The sequence below is a fragment of the Amblyomma americanum genome, chromosome 5, assembly GCF_052857255.1.
Source record: "Amblyomma americanum isolate KBUSLIRL-KWMA chromosome 5, ASM5285725v1, whole genome shotgun sequence".
Taxonomy (NCBI): domain Eukaryota; kingdom Metazoa; phylum Arthropoda; class Arachnida; order Ixodida; family Ixodidae; genus Amblyomma; species Amblyomma americanum.
The window spans coordinates 182,796,584-182,812,186 of record NC_135501.1 but is presented as its reverse complement, the minus strand read 5'-3'; the positions used below and the strand labels follow the sequence as shown (position 1 = coordinate 182,812,186).

Below are 15,603 nucleotides of genomic sequence, written 5' to 3'. Positions count from 1 at the left end.
TTTAATGATTTTAACACTCTCTGTTAAGGAGGCTTAACTAATAATATACCAAGTGTTTCAGGGAAGCCAGGGAAATTTTTTTTAATTAAGCTTTTCTATGTAAAAACTTAGAGATGCTTTTGCAGCATATATTTAATATCAGCCTTGGCGGACATCAGAAAAAAGGTGGATCATGCTAACTAGCAACCACTAGTAATCTTGTTAACTTAATTATGATAGCTAACATTAATTCTTACAGTAAGACAGGAAGTCACAACTAGAAATTTATAGGTGACCGTTAGAATCGTCATTTCAGTTTTTTAGAATTTCGAAAACGCCGTTACCCTCCGCACTATGCTTCAACAAATTTCGGCAATTTCACGCGATATTCAAAAATGGCGCGCCGATGGCGAACGTAATGCGACACCCACTTGTACACGTCATTTCATGACGCATTTTCCACGTGACCATCTTTGTCCCGCCCGCGCTGCGGTGCCAGCCGCTGCTCGCTACTACAGCCGAGGCGGGACGAACCTGGTCACGTGGGAAGTGCGCCACAAAATTATCAAAGTTTCTTGACACATAGCACCGAGGGCAATGACATTTTCGAAATTTTGAACGCTGAAATGGCTGTTCGTAACGCTCGGCTAAGAATATTTAACTGCAACCAGGTGCCTAACTGCAATAGTTCCAAAATTAACTATTAAAATTTAGTTAACCAGGTTACTAGTTAGCATGATTTACTTTTTTCTGATGTCCGCTATGGCTGGTATTACTATGCCACAAAAATCACCTATTAACCTCAAAAAGCCTCATTTTAAAAATTAGTGCCAGGCTTCCCTGAAACATTTGATATAGCTTGCTATCATTTCACATGCTCACGTGAGGTGCATAAACAGTTCTCAATCTCAGTTTACTCAATCCTTGTATAAGCCAAGTACAACAACTCCTTTAGGAGAGCAACTGTGCTGCTTCCGTCTCAGAATACATGCTGATGCAGTGACAATTATTTATGAATAGGTGTTGATTTTTATACGAATGTATTCTTTGGGAATGTGCTTGAGCAAAGGCACGCCAAGCAACTATCAGGGAGTTCAACACTGGTATATCGTAAAAGCAACCAGCAATCGTCTTGTTTTCCTTCTATTGCAGGATCAAATCCACCCGCAGGAACACATTAACAAATGTCACATATTCGTAAGTGCTTTTTTTTTCTAGGTAGTTTAGTGAGAGCACCTAGCGTCATAGACGTGAAGTAATGTCTATCGTATGAGCTCCTAAAACAACCCGCCTACAGCGCATGCGTATGGAGCCACCACGCGGGAGTCGCGAGTAGTCAAGCTGCACGGCAGCTTTGCAGACGACCCTGAAAACTCAGCGCGCTAGAATGGCTCGGAGCAGAAAAAAAGTGTGGAGCAGAGTGAAAGGGAAGACGGCTACAAAAGAGCTGGCTGTCGAATGCTCGTTTTATGCCAATAGGCGATGAGAATGGCTCGTAAAAAATAGTCAGCAACAAGAAAAAAATTGCCAGTGGCTTGACTGGGCTAAACCTGGAATTCAACGAAAAGCAGGCACGCTTGCTAAGCGCCTGGGGCTCGTCATCGGATGTCATCACGTGGCTTCACATCACCCCATCGGATGTTCTAAAGGTCAAAGGTCAATCCAAAGGTCAGCCAGTGTGAGAGGTCAAAGATCGGAGGTCAACGGTCAACTTATGATCATGGGTCAAGTTCAGGGATCAAGGGTTCAACACAATAACTGCACCACATATGGTCATACACGGCTAACGTGGTTGGGCTGAAGGTCGTTCAAGGTCATTCTCCGGCCTACGCGACGACTGCTTTACCTAAAGGGGCGCTCACATTAGCGGGAAAACGCGCAACGCCGGGCGTTTCCCGCGTGCCGCTTCCCGCCCAAGCCGGTTTTTCTCCCGCGGACAGCCTGCTCTCCCGTCCCGCGGAGCGACGGGTTCGGTACCTATTTTTCTTTAAACTGATCCCGAGGCCGCGCGCTTTCCTCTGTGTAGTATGAGCGCGCCGCCAACATCTCCTCGGGCGCCCCGACGAGCCGCCGCTGCGCAGGGACAGATCGGTATGCGCCGACTGCCCCCCCCCCCCCTTCCCTCCTCTCTTCCTGCCCTTTCTAACTAGTCCCGCTTCCCTCTCTGCTCTCTCTTTTCTCCCCCTCCCCGCGCAGCCCAGTTGCGGTGTTCCCCTGCATAAAGGAGGCAGTTACCGGGCTGCGCCTCCCCCCTTCTCTTCCCCCCCCCCCCCCCCCCCGTATGAAAGTTTCCCAATAACCACTTTAGTACCTATTTTTCCCGTGCCGGTGATTAAGGACAGCCAATGGGCGCCGACCGTGAACCGTGACGTCGGTCCCAGTTCAGTGACCCCGTCGGCGGAGGCTGCGCGCGTCCGGCCGGCCGGCCCCGGCCGGCCGGGGCACTCGGCGGCTGCTTTGCCAGGGCGACGGGAGGGGAGCTAGCAGGGTGCGCTTTCCAGTCTTCTCTAGTGTCACGTGACTATCCCCTTCTCTTTCTGCTCGTTCGGGTCCTCCCTCAGCGCCTCCTCTCTCCACATTCCAAGACAACCGCAGCGAGAAAACGCGCGTAGTGTGAGCGTCATTCCGAGGAGCTGCGAGGCAGCGTCGACGTTGACGCTGTGCCGGCGCGGGAAGCTTCCCGCCAGTGTGAGCGCGCCTTAACGTAGTGAACCTTTTCGCTTCAAAAAGCACAGATCTCTAAAGCGGAGAAAGGGTGGCAAAAAATTAACTGTTGGCATCAAACGAATGGTTGTGATCGATAGAGGTCAATGTGAGAATGATGCGCAATGTGATGTCAATGGGATTATTAGTTAATTCATTAGAGCCAATAATGTCAAAAAACGTCGAAATAGCGCGGACGTCGATATACTGAGTGGACGGGAAAACAGCCGTTGGAGGCAGAATAGTGGGAAAGTAAGCAAAGAAGTGAAAATAAAGTCTGAAATGGATTGGGATGTGTTTGATGAGTGGTAATAAATCGAACAAAATGTTTGATTGACATAGATTAATTATTTAATTAGAAGCAAACGTCAATGGACTCAAAGAGGGGCGAAGAGAGGCGACGAGTGTCGAGGAGGCGTCAATGCTTTTGCATTCCTCCAATGCATGTAGCCGCATTGATCTGTAACGTTTTTTTTTTCCAGTAAATGCGTCTGGTACGTTTTTTTTTTTTTTACTGAAGACAGGCTGAGTGTTCATTGTGTGTTCACGGTATAGATGGAGATCTTTGCCTTGGCGCATAATCTCTGACGTGAATATTCTTGCACTGGTCTCTGTGCTGTTTTGCGACAAATGTAATGTAAGCGCAGCAAATTGACAACACTCACTCCTCATTCTAGATGACACCGCTGCGTCTCACGCCAGCAAAGAGTACGAGTTCGTTCTCTTGCCATAAGACATGAAATATAAATTTTTGTGTTTTTTTTCACAGTGGGACTACTGCGCAGTTTTTCGAATATTAGCAAGGACGAGGCACATAGCTAGTTTTTTTTTTCTTTCAGGAGACCAAGACCGTAAAAAAAATATTTTTATGTTATGGTACTTTTACATCCGCTCCCCCTGAAACAACGCTTTAGAAGCACAGTTTCTGTCTGTAGTCTTCCCAAAAGCGGGCTTCAAGTGCCTGGGTTTCCGAGCTCTATTACTAAAAGAAAGCGGCTTAGAACGAGAAAAAAACTTGTAGTTTCATCCCTTCGCGTAAGTGTAATATATGTGTACACTCTTCTTACAGAGTACGAGGACGCTGCAGATAGATGAAAAGCGAATCCAGCTGGGAATCGTGAGTATTTTTGTCTCCAGCCCTCCAAGGTACGGGAACCGGCACGATGATATCTTCAAAGCCAAAGTGCTGAGTGACATCTCCTCAATTCCGACCTCGTGTTTTTGTGCGGCTTTCCAGGTGCCCCCGATCGCCAGGGAAAAGAAATACAGCCATATCTCCTGTTCGGGCATATATATATATATATATATATATATATATATATATATATATATATATATATATATATATATATATATATATATATATATATATATATATATATACATGTACCCGAGACAGTTTTTAAAACTCGGCGTTCCAGGCGGAACACGAACGACGAGAGATGAACCTGTATTCAGGGCGCCGTGTGTTGGAAACGCAGGTGTTCAAGCCTGAATTTAATAATGCTGAGAGTGCATAGTGCATGGGAAGCACTTATTTTAACCCGACCGCGGCGGCTGCGTTTTTATGGAGGAAAAACGCTAAGGCACCCGTGTGCTGTGCGATGTCAGTGCACGTTAAAAATCCCCAGGTGGTCGAAATTATGCCGGAGCCCTCCACTACGGCACCTATTCTACCTTTCTTCTTTCACTCTCTCCTTATCCCTTCCCTTACGGCGCGGTTCAGGTGTCCAAAGATATATGAGACAGATACTGCGCCATTTCCTTTCCCCAAAAAACCAATTATTATTATTATTATTTACAATTCTCCCAAATTTATTTATCGCACCGTCAAACAAGGCAAGGTTCACTCTAGTAACTGGAACGACCGCTCTACTCTACAATTTGCGCAAATGCAGCTGCATATACAGTTGAACCTCGTTATAGCGAAGGTGAAGGGGCCCAGCGATTGCTTCGTTACAACCGTATCTTCGTTATAGCCCGTGTTGTCAGAGCTTCCAAAGGGAATCGTCATTCCTTCGTTATATTCATTATTTCGTTGTAAATCGCTTCGTTATAACGAGATTCGACTGTAATCGAAATAAAACAATGCGCGTAGCGAAAGCTGGCCACTTGGTACATCTTTCTGACGCCACTCTTTCAATGTAAGCCCGCGGTGGCTTAGTGGTTAGAGCCCTCGACGGCTGAGCGTGAGGACGCGGGCTCGATCCCGGCCGCGGCGATCTCATTTTGATGGAGGCGAAACGCAAGACTGTGCGATGTCATTACACGTAAAAAAAAAAACCCCTAGATGGTCGAAATTAATCCGAAGACCTTCGCTACAGTGTCACTTATAGCCCATGCCACTTCGGGGCGACAAACCCAAAATTACGGAGGGCACTAAAGATTACCTACATGCTTTAAATGGGGAAACATTGTTTTTTTATTTTATTTCTGCTTTGTTTTATTTTTCAACCTTTCTAATAACCCACCTACGCATCAGCATCAGTCGCAAGGCAAAGAATATACTGCTCCACCTTTGTTCGCCAATAGGCAACGCACTTTGGTGGCCAAGATTCGATTTCGATAGTATTCCCTCGTCCTACTTACCGCTCAATGTACTATGGATTCACTTGACATGATGTACTTACGCAGCTGCGAAAAATATTATTTTCACCGCGCACTGCTACCTTCTTCTACAAGCTGCATATGGAAACGCTGCCAGTGAAGATTCGGCTTCCGGAAATAGGCATTTTTGTGTCGTCTGTGAACTGCCGCCTCTCTGATATTCTTGAAACAATTGGCCATGCCTTCATCAATTGTAAGGACGCAATATTGTTTTGGGATGTCTCGCCATGGCCCTTGAAAAAAGCAAATTTATTAAACTTGTCATACTATACGATACCTAACCGGAGTGAAATATGTTGCTAAATCTCTAGACATGCTTTTTAATGGACAACACATATCACGGAAAACTAGGATGATGGACTGTCACTGTGAATCAGTTACTTCGACAAAATCTAATTTCTGCCAAATGATTGTTCATCAAAGGGAAGTTATGAACAGACCGGCTTTAAACTGGAGTGACACTGCCACTTGGTGGTATGCTCAGCCTTACTTCCCGTCTAGTGCTCTGTATGTCTCTCTTTTCTAGATGTCTTTCGTGGAATTTTCTAGAAGCTTTGGAAATAGTTCATGTGAATAGAACATAATTTCACTGTAATAAATACCATGTTTAAAAAAACTTCGGGGAGGACGCTAAAGCTGCTCCTTAAGGGTATGGCGCGATAGAGTAGTGGGTTAGGCTTAGCATTCTGAGCAAGGAAAGCATTTTTCATTTATACAATTGTCTGAAATAATTATTTAATTAATAATTACAGTCTATTTATTTAATTACCATAATCAAGCATTGGCTTTTCATTCTCAACCTTTTGCCACCCTCGAACCCCCTTTTTTCCAATTTTTCATTTTTTTCATTTCTCTAAGTAATCAATTAATTACAATGATACCATTAACTCGTCATCGCCTGTGACACACCAATCATTCATCAGCCACAAGAGTAATAATAATAATTGCTTTTTTGGGTGAAAGGAAATGGCGCAGTATCTGTCTCGTATATCTTTAGACACCTGAACCGCGCCGTCAGGGAAGAGATGCAGGAGGGATTGAGAGAAGAAAGGAAGAAAGAGGTGCCGTAGTGGAGGGCTCCGGAATAATTTCGACCACCTGGGGATCTTTAACGTGCACTGACATCGCACAGCACACGAGCGCCTTAGCGTTTCTCCTCCATAAAAACGCAGCCGCCGCGGTCGGGTTCGAACCCGGGACCACTAGAACCACAAATTACTATGACATGATTTTTTTATGCAGTCCCTAATTATTTCCGTCACGCGGTGACGACTCTTCAGAAGAAATTTCGGAAGAAGTTTCATTTTTCTCTGATACTACAGTGATGTCATCTGAAATATTTCGTGCCCACTTTAGCGATCAACGACGCCGCGTTTCCTTGCTGATACGCCATTTAATTATCTCGCATAAATATAGCATATACTATTTCATACCATGTTTCAGTGGCACCCGGATATGGTACAAGATGTTTGCTTCATGAAAGCAGACGGCGTCATCCTGGTCTACGACCCTGCAATTTTGGTGCGTTGATTTATTTGAGTATATGTCATACATTTACAACCAATCGGACTAGCAATGAAGTAACAAAGAAAAGGACGCGAAATGCGGCGACAAAAGAGAAACAGACGCGACAGGTCCAGCGCCAACTTACAACTGAATTTTATTTCGCGTAAAACCTGCTTTTTTGTAAGCCACCACGCCGTAATAACCGTGTAATCACGCATTCGCAATGTCAAGAAGCCAACACACGCCGTACAACAGAATACTGAAAGAGATCTAATACAAGAATCGCGATACGTACCGACGTAACACATTTTATCATGGCCATCCGGAAGAAAAAACTTAACGACGTGAAAAAAAATATAACAAACAGCTCTAGAGAAGTATGAAAATCAAACGATCATGACCACGAAAATCCTTAACAACCGAAATCTATACAACCGCATGAGGAGTGATGCCAGATGACCAACAAGAAACGTGGAAAAAAGTGCAGAATGAGGATTTTTAAAAGGACACTGAGGAGAACCCTATCAAAATTTTTTTGTTAGCAATATCTGATAGTTCGGCATTTCATGGCTTTGTTGACGCTTGTCCGGGAGCGAAAGATGCATTTATTTCAAAGAAATTTGGATTCGAAGTTGAAAAATTTTTTCCCGCCGCTCCGATTCAAACTCGAGAACTCTTATGACGACACGGAGAACTCTTATGACGACACAGAACGGAGTGACGTGAAACGTGACGTAAACGGAGACTCCGTGATTTCTGGCGGGTGGCGGTGCGATGCGCAACCTTCCTTTGCAAGCCTCAGAGATTAGTGACATCCATGAAGTAAGGAAAATTCCTCCATGGTGGCGTCTCTTGTTCTAGGAAGTTATCACGCTTGTACTTGCGAGATTGGCCTGTGGCGGCGATACCTGTATTTTGGTTCTTGCTATTTTCTACATTACAAGAGCTTTGTTTTCCGGAAGAGTGGCGTTTTTGTGATCAGGAGCTGGTATTCTATGGATACAAGCCAACTTCAATTTCTCCTCAGTGTCCCTTTAAGACCAAAGCCGCGTCAAAGGTAAAAAAGGTGAAAGGCTTGATGAGTGCAAAAACCTTTAACAACCAGAACCGGTCAACCAGCAACCATGTGAATGATATCCGATGACCAACAAGAAACATGGAAAAAGTGAACAAAGTGGAAAAGTGAAAAGGAGGCTCGGACCAACGTCAGCGTCAAAGGCATAAAATGCGAGAGGAATCCGCGCAAACAACGGCGCATCGTCAGAAAGAGTCGAAGGGAGTGCACGAAAAACGAAAAACCTACAAAAATCCTTCTAACAAAGTGAACTCATCATCGCTAAGCTCAACCAATTGAGCTAACTGGGACGGCAAGCTCATGGTAGGGCCAGAGCGAATTGATCAGTAACTCAAAATGGGAACAGCGTTGGTAAAATGTTTAGGGAAATACCCCAAGGTGGAGTAAATTTGTAATACGGGTGTAAAAACTCATTGGCATCCACCCAAACGCAGCCATACAGCTACAAAGGAAAGCTATACAGCTTTCTCAGAAACTTCGTAGTTAAAGAAAAATTCCTCCTAGTCCTGGTCCAATGAGTAATTACTCCTTAATTACAAATTTACTCCACCTTGGGGGATTCCCCTAGACATTTGATCACACACCTAGTTTTCGAATATTCGGTAGTCTGCAATAGCAAAGTGTAAGCCCACCATTTAACACGTATATGCATCATCGGTGCTCTGCACATTGTGTTTAATTGCAGACACTTCCTTGAAGAGCGCCGCCCGGCTAGTTTCACCTGACAAATTTACTGCGTTAAACGTCGCCAGATTCAATTTCCAATGGTCACCTCTCCATCGGTACAAATGGTCGGTGTAACAGCACCAGCCACTTGCCAATCCAGTGTACTTGCTTACTGCCTCAGATGCCGTCCTGTTCCCTCCGAAGTTCAACCCTGGATCGGAGTCGTGCCACCGTTGTGGGAACACACATGAATAGTGTGCATCATTCTGAAAACCGAATACTGGATGCCTTGGGAGGTAGTTAGCACAACAAGAAGGCTCAATGTATGAACCAAATAGCTCAGCTGAAAGTTGTCTTGGGCGCATATGCCTCTTCATCTGTATTTTGTGTTGTTTCCCCTGGTGCTCTTAGAAAGAAATATGCACCAACTAGCCTCGTAAAACTTTATGTTGCAGCGTATGTGAACAGCTTTATAACAATACTTCGCTAACTAAAGCATTTTTTTCTTCTGAACGAAACGCATCCAATGAATCTTGTATTTTTATCGCCTGTTGCTTTTCTCCCCCCCCCCCCCCCCATTGCCTCACCACTCCGCCTGAAAATGCCACATCAGTCGTCCTTCTACCGGGTACAGATGTGGTTTAAACGAACCGACCAGTGTGCTTCTAAAAACGTCAAGAAGCTACTAGTCAGCCACATGGGCGACATGACAGCGAGGAAGGTGGTTGACAGTATAATGGCAAAGGCAAGTTGGCATTTCCGATTACAAAACTTTCGTGTGGTTTAGTGCTGTTTTTTAGAAAGAAAGAGGAGTAAAAATTAGTAAGGCGCCGCTATTTTACTATTATAGTCGTATACAACTCAAGAGCGAAGCAGCAGATGCCTTCCAGCCAATGGCGTCGACCGATTTTCATGACGCTGTGGTTTATTCGATTAAGCCGTGGTTATGCCCCTTTTATATGGCACTCCCTGCGATTTCAAGCTAGCAGATCCAAAGGAATCAGAAAAGAGAGAGGGGGGAAGAATTGGTCGACGCCATAGGCTGGAGGGGCTCCTTTCAGGGGCATTTTCTGCTCCATTCTTGAGTTGTATCCAACTATATATCAAGGAATAGGTTAGACGAAGCTCCTTTTAGAGATTTCAACATACGGCCAACTTTTCATAACCGATTTTTATTGATTGGCTACTACATACTAGCAGCGAGACCTCACAGATTAGGTTGACTGCGTGGCCCAAATTACTGTTTCTTTGCAAGGTTTGTGGCTTAAAAGCAATACTTAGTAGCCACCAATGTGGGAGAAGATTCGCTGTTATAATTAGAGTGTTCAGTCAAGCGCCTGTTGCAGCACATGGGCTCCGTACGATTCCACTTATTTACTATGTTATTTCACTTTTGCCCTGCTTTTTTACTAATCTGTTTTTCTTGCTGATGTTCAATTCCGGACGCACTTGGGAAGAAATAGTTGTTAACTGCGCCTACGTGTGAGCCTGTATACCTGTCTTGTCATATCCTGTGTAATTCGTACAACTGCAAGAACTGAACGATATGACGAAAAACCAGCCTGCACCAGAGCTGCTTGACGGACCTCGAGTGGACCTCGAGTAGACCTTGACGACCCAAAGAGAAGTATCTACACGAGGCCCACGTTCCCGAATGGCTGCATTTCCAGATTTCGGCAGAATTCATTTTTGCAAGCTTAACCTGCTTGCAGTACTTCTGCTCCAGAGTTTCGCTGTAAATCATGACTGAATAGAGGCGGCGCTATCTTCCGCGCACGAAAGCGTTGTCACCCATCAACTCTGAGGATTTTCTAAGGTAGGCAGCGGCGTAGTTAATCGGAAAAGTAGAGCAGCTAGTCGGGATCATACGACACAAAACTCGCAATGGCATAGGACTGACTAATTTAAAGTTATTGACCTCATGAAGCAACTGACTAGAGGAGCAGGCCTAATGAGAGCACCTCACTGCATTATTACAAGTGCTCTACGTACGCTGGAACAGATCGATTCACGCCCGCTAACGGAGTTCAAGATTCTTGGTCACTGACCGCGGCGATCATCGGCGGCGAGGGCCTGCGAGGCCCTCTTGCGGTTCTTAAGAGTGTCGAGCCTGCAATACAGGCTGTGACTTCGCCGAAGCCTTTTCGCCTTGTTTTTTTTTTTATCACTACCTTTTCTCCCTCATCTTTATATCCCCTCATCCCTTTCACCCAGTGCAGGGTAGCAAACTGGTTTCATTTACCGGTTATTTTCTCCACGTTTACTCCTCCTCTACGTAGGTTTAGAATAACTTGTGTTTGATGAGCTCTTCTGTGGCTTTAGTAGTCAAAGTTTCAGCTGTTCAGCCACCGTAGAGTAAAAAGAAAACAGAACTATGTGAAATTAGTGAGGTGTGCCTCCCATTAGCATGTTATGTCTATTGGCAGATTTAGCTCACTAGTCAGAGGGAATAATTTTTAAGAGCGTTAGCTCTTATTAATAATAATAATAATAATAATTGGTTTTTTGAGGAAAGGAAATGGCGCAGTATCTGTCTCATATATCGTTGGACACCTGAACCGCGCCGTAAGGGAAGGGATAAGGGAGGGAGTGAAAGAGGAAAGGAAGAAGGAGGTGCCGTAGTGGAGGGCTCCGGAATAATTTCGACCACCTGGGGATCTTTAACGTGCACTGACATCGCACAGCACACGGGCGCCTTAGCGTTTTTCCTCCATAAAAACGCAGCCGCCGCGGTCGGGTTCGAGCTCTTATTCGCCACGTTTCGAGATTTCGTGGGGTCTGTTAGCACCCTGAGATCACAGCGCCGTCTGTGGCAGCAACTACTCATCACGTTTCGAGATTTTGTGGGGTCTGCCCCACCCTGAGATCACAACGCCATCTGTGGCAGCAACTACTCATCACGTTTCGAGATTTTGTGGGGTCTGCTCCACCCTGAGATCACAGCGCCATCTGTGGCAGCTACTAGGAAACAGCACATCTCGCATTCAGACTTGTAGCGCCATCTACAGTAGCATTGTAGAAACAACCACCTGCCGCGTGCCAATGATGACATCACGGTCCAATATGGTGGATAGAGGTAGAACTATGTGAGTATTACGTCAGGGGACGAAATGGCGGCATAGTTTCGGTTTCTCAAATTCAAAATGGCGGCCATTACAATTGGTTGCGCTCTCCCATCTATCCTCCCCCCCCCCGTATGACGTCAGGGGACGAAATGGCGGCAGAGTTTCGGTTGCACGAATCCAAGATGGCGGCCACAAAAATTGTGCCCTGGCTCTTCCTGGCAGTAGCCCTGGTGTGCTCTGGCTCTTTGCAGGCAGTAGGGTTTGTGGTGAAAACGATTGCCGAAAAACAGTAATGCGCCCCAGTGGTTATTTCTGTGCATCCAGGTATTAACGTTTCGGGAGAAGTTACCGTTACCGGCAGCATAGAAAAATAAGTCAAGTAGAACGGTGTCACCCGCTACGAGCTCGTTAACCGTATATGACGTGAAGAAATGCTACATGTCAATTCTAGTCAGACAAATATCGCAGAGATTTGCGATGAAGCCATAGTGGCTCTTGCTGCTGCACGTTTCCAGTAGTGTCAGCTTCAAGAGATGCTTTGCAGAAATGCAGAAATAGCTGCTACGTGGGCCTGGTACTTTGAGCAAATTCATCTTTGTCACCGTTAAACACTAAAATCAGCACATTGTGCTCATTTATCTCCAAAATATGTCCAGGTATGGCCGTAATTAGTAACAACGTGTTCGTTTCTGTAATGGCCGGAACATACGCCTGTGATTCAGTTCCTCATGAAAAGTACTCTGTAGAATAGGGCCTCTAGAAGGCGCACCATAGTGTGTCCGCCTTTTAAAATATAAGCTCCAACGGATCACGGTATTCCATCAACCTGAATAGAAAGTGATCACTGATAACCTACCAGTTCTTCCTAACTATAGAGCGTCTTTGACGAACTGAATAAAATGAAAATGAAATTTGGTTTCGAAGAAAGTAAATGGCGCAGAAACTGTCTCACATATCTCGGTGGATCCCCAGGTGGTCTAAATTATTCCGGAGCCCTACAAACCAAGCATAGCTGTCTGTGTGGTATTCTAACCGGTCGGTTTTCGTTACAGGGTTTCGCGGACAAGCAAGGTGCTCGATTCATCGATACGAGCGTACCAGATGGCATCAGCCTGGAGGCGGCAGTCACGGACATGGCACGTCAGCTCATTGACGGTTCGAACCTTGAGATGGCTGCGTTAGGTCACCCAATAAACGACCCCAGTGCCGAACAGGGCACTTCCAAGAAGCGCTCCGGGAATAATCGCAGGTATTGTGATGAATTTCACATTTGCGCTCTAAAAGAGGAAACTAGGTTAAGACTCAGTCGAAATTATCAAAAGAAAAGGGCACCAGGAAATCACAGCCTCCAATTACTCAATGTTAGTCACAACGTACGGTGCCAGGACCCAACTAGAATTATCCTCGGAGTTTCAAATTATTCTGTAGAGAATTTCTTTAACGCCGTGACAAATACTTCGGTGCCCTCAGGACATGTGGATTGTGCAGCAAGGCGGGTGTTATTTCCGCAACGGAGTGTAATCGCAAGCCGAATAATTCACTAAAAATTACCCATTTTCTCATTTTTGCTTTGAGGGCGTTAGATTGAATTGCGAAATTCAAGACCATCAGCATTGAACGAACGCTCCATTTAAACATATCGGAATCGGCTTTGTGGTTCAAGATATTGTACATAAAAAAAACGATTTTGCAACCTGGTTAGCTTGGCTTTCATACGTTTCACATTGATGAAATGGAGGCACTTGAATGTTTATCGCAAGTAATACTTGTGCACTTCATGAGTATTATGACATGGGTGGTGTTGACGTCTCCGCGACATCACGTGCAGCCATACCATTTCAGGAAAGTGAAATGTACGAAGGCCAACTTAAGGGGCGCTCGAAGGCATCTTTTTCACGTTTGATACCATGACCCACATTGCCAATTCGGAAATTTTCTAAACAATCCGGCCTACAGTTTTTAAAGCCTTCAATTTCACAATACTCGTATGTCTCAGCGCTCGTGCTGCTCGCCTCTATTTCTGTGTCCTCGACTTCTGCTGTAGTGCAGTTTGATTATCGAACGAGCCCAAAGAGCCACGTTTCTGACATTATTATACAATAAAACCAAAATTCTGAACGTTTTAGGCCTATTTCTGCGAATTGACTGGCTTCTATTTGCACCCATCATACAACCTTTGTCCGTAAAATTCCGAGACTGAGCCCATTAAAAAAAAATTCGTTTAATCTTGAAATAATTTGTGCAGCACCCCTTCGAAATAGTCTTCCTTGCAGTCTATACACAGGTTCCAACGCTTCTTGAGGTGTTGGAAACAGTTGGAAAACGCTTCTTTTGGCAGGGCTCTCAGCTCCTTTGTCGTGGCGCCTTGAATGGCCTCCACGCTCCCCATCCAGCGACCTTTCAGGGCTCGCTTCACACGAGGAAACAGGAAAAAATCGCTTGGGGAGAGGTCAGGCGAGTATAGCGGATGGGGAAGTGCAGTAATTTTGTGCTTGGCGAGAAATTCTGTCACGCTGAGAGCAGTATGCGGCCTTGCGTTATAGTGGAGAAGGCTCCGTTGCCCAGATAGCCATAAGTCAGGGCGACGGCGTCGCAGTGCATCACGCATGTGTTAGAGCGCGCGGATATAAAACTCCTGATACACCGTTGCCCTTGTGGGACGAAGTCGTCGTTTATGACACCTCTGGCATAAAAAAAACTATCAACATCGTCTTTGTTTTGGTCTTCTGTGGCCGCACCTTTCTCGACGCCGGAGAGCTTGTGGACCGCCATTCGGCGCTCTGCCTCTTTCTTTGAGGATCGTAATGAAAACACCATGTTTCGTCTTCAGCAATGATGCTGTCGACGAATGCATCATCTTTCTCTGCTTCGGAGAGCAAATCAGCGCTCACTGATGCCCGCGAGTCCTTCTGGTCCTGTGTGAGGGAGTTCGGCACAAGTCTGGCATTCAGCTTTCGTTTCCCGAAGTTCTCACGCAAAATTTGGTGGCATGTTGTCTTACTAATGTCGAGAACATCTGATAGCATGCGGACTGTAAAGGTGCGGTCTTGCTGTACGATTGCCTTGATCCGAGCCACGTTGTTTTTATTCTGTGAGGTTGAAGGGTGCCCCTGCCTTGTGTCGTCTTCCAGCGACGTTCTCCCCGAAACGAACCTCTTGTGCCACTCGAAAACTCGCGGCCGCGATAATGTATCGTTGCCGTAAGCGTCACGAAGGAGCTCATACATCTGTGCGGCTGTCTTACCAAGCTTCCCGCAGAATTTTATGTTTACACGCTGTTTGAGGTGGACGTCCATCTTTCCACATTCACTTACAGTAGAATGCGCAGACGATTAGTGACCACGTATTTTTCTACATGTAGTGCCATCTAGCTGCTGCCACAGCAAATAACATAAAAAACTCAGGTTGGCTCGAAAAGATGCCACTACACAAACACACCAACTTTTGTTTTGAGTAATCATTTCTAGAGAAGGAAATAAATAAGTCTCGAAACTTTACGGACAAAGGTTGTATAATTTCCGCCTTAGCGTGCAGCCCACAGTCATCATCCATGGTTTCTGTAGGAACATTTCGTATCTAACGAATTTTGAACAGCTGCTGCGTCTGTCAGTGGCTTGTTTAACGTTTTGCACAACTGCGCCAGCGCACCGCAGCCACCGAAACCGCAGGACTGCAGGGTAGGCAATGGCGACGCCATTAAGAGATCAAAGATGGCGGAGCCCATGTTCTCGCACTTTCTTCCTCAGTGCTCTAAAACATCGGGTAACCACATATGACTTCATGCTATTGGTGACCCTTTGTCCCATGAAATCGTCGGCTTTATTGCCGGTTTGCGAATCCAGTCATCCAAAAAACATTAAAAAATGTGGGGCATGTCTTGCTCGAAGTACTACACCAGACGGTTCGCTCGGCATATACTCGAAGTCTGCTCAGGCGTTGCTATACTTTAAACTCTGAACAAACTTGGGCTCAATCGAAAGCAAGTCTATAGTAGGATACAAC

General features: G+C 45.5%; 1 protein-coding gene across 2 annotated transcripts in view; it reads left to right on the top strand.

Moving 5' to 3' along the window:
* The window catches only part of LOC144133126 (uncharacterized), a 48,581-nt gene extending 41,803 nt beyond the window's left edge, over nt 1-6,778 (top strand). For both annotated transcript variants that reach the window (XM_077665987.1, XM_077665985.1), the window contains exons 16-18: nt 1,132-1,176; nt 3,752-3,799; nt 6,733-6,778. The gene's annotated coding sequence lies outside the window, so the exon portion shown is untranslated. The remainder of the gene's footprint in view (nt 1-1,131; nt 1,177-3,751; nt 3,800-6,732) is intronic.
* Nucleotides 6,779-15,603: the final 8,825 nt, after the last annotated feature.